The following is a 1508-nucleotide window of genomic DNA, read 5'->3' on the forward strand; positions in this document are numbered from 1 at the left end:
GGGGGGGTGTTGGGCTGCAACACACACGAGGCCTTTTCGGTCCCCCGGTTAACCGTTGGAGTATCAAACGAAGTCCAAATGACCCGAAACTTGACAGGCGGTCTACCGGTAGTAAACCAAGGCCGCTTGGCAAGACTCGGTCCAATCCGGAAATGTTTAAACCCCACACAAGAAAGAAAGGTAGAAATGACCACCGGAGGAGAACGAAACGCCGGAATGCAAAACGGACAACGGGGAAAATGCTCGAATGCATGAGATGAACATGTATGCAAATGCAACGCACGTGATGACATGATAAGAGATGCACGAAAAAGAAAACAACACACGGAGACAAAGACCCAAACCCGAGAAATAAATATAACTTAGCGCCAGGGACGGCAAGAGTTGGATACAAATATGGGAAGTATATCTGGGGCGTTACAGAGGGTCTGGCGCCGGAGAATGCCCCGGCCGCATTGCGTCCCCAAGGGGATCAGCTCTCCACCGAGCCGTAAGTAAAGAGAGGGGTTTTAAAATGAGTGACATCCCTGTTTTATTTCCGAGGAAGATAACTGAAATTTTACCTTGCAGTTCGGATCTCAACCCTTCTCAGCAGAGCTCATCTTCACGGGATCTTCGTCCGGAGATGATGGAGAGCGAAACGCCTCCCCCAGCTGTACCGTCTTGCGAGGCGGGCGACCCCGAGGTGTCGTCTCGGAGGGTTTCTCCAAATCCGGACCTTGAAAGAGGTCTTTGGACTAGTCCGGCACCTTCCGGTGCACAGTCGGAGGAGCTGAAGGATCTGCTCGGGCGAGCGTCTATCTCATAAGAACACCGTGTGTTGATGAAGACGGTGATTAGAAGGATTTCATCCGCAGAAAGCGGATTGTACGAGGCCGCCAGGAGTTTACTAACAGGTTTTGAGGTACGCGAAATGATGTACCTTTTAACAGAGCCGCATATATAAAATGCGCCCTGTATAGATAGTAGCCCCTGAGACTCTGTGTGTTGTCAGAAAATGACGGCGCACAGAGGATCATAATCCTAGGTATAATATGTCGCCTCTCCTATGTAGGTGGTGAGGTGTTTGGTGGCTCGCCGGACTGATGAATTTGCCGAGCTAAAGCGGCAACTTGACTTGGCAGATGCCGACATCGCGCTTGTAAATGAGCGGCTGGACGAGGCACAAGGTATGTAATGTCTCCGAAGACATCTGGTAAGAGGAGCTTGATGCTCGTACCTTATAACATGTGTGCTTAATGCAGATGGTGCCGCTGCCGTTGAGAACCTTCGGGCGGAACTTGCCCGATCCAAGGAGCAAGCCAGTAAAAGCGATGCGGCTGCCTTAAAGGCGGCTGAAGAGCTAAAAGCCGAACAGGCTGCTCATTGCCAGAGCAAGAAAGAAATGGCCGAGATGGCTGTAAAATTGAAGGAGGCTGCCGACCATTGTAAGCTTCTTGAAAAAGAATATAGGGTGACATAGAAGGACCTAAAAAAGGTCACTGCCGAGGCCAAGGACACACGGTCTG

This window comes from Triticum aestivum, chromosome 1B (assembly GCF_018294505.1).
Source record: "Triticum aestivum cultivar Chinese Spring chromosome 1B, IWGSC CS RefSeq v2.1, whole genome shotgun sequence".
Taxonomy (NCBI): Eukaryota; Viridiplantae; Streptophyta; class Magnoliopsida; order Poales; family Poaceae; genus Triticum; species Triticum aestivum.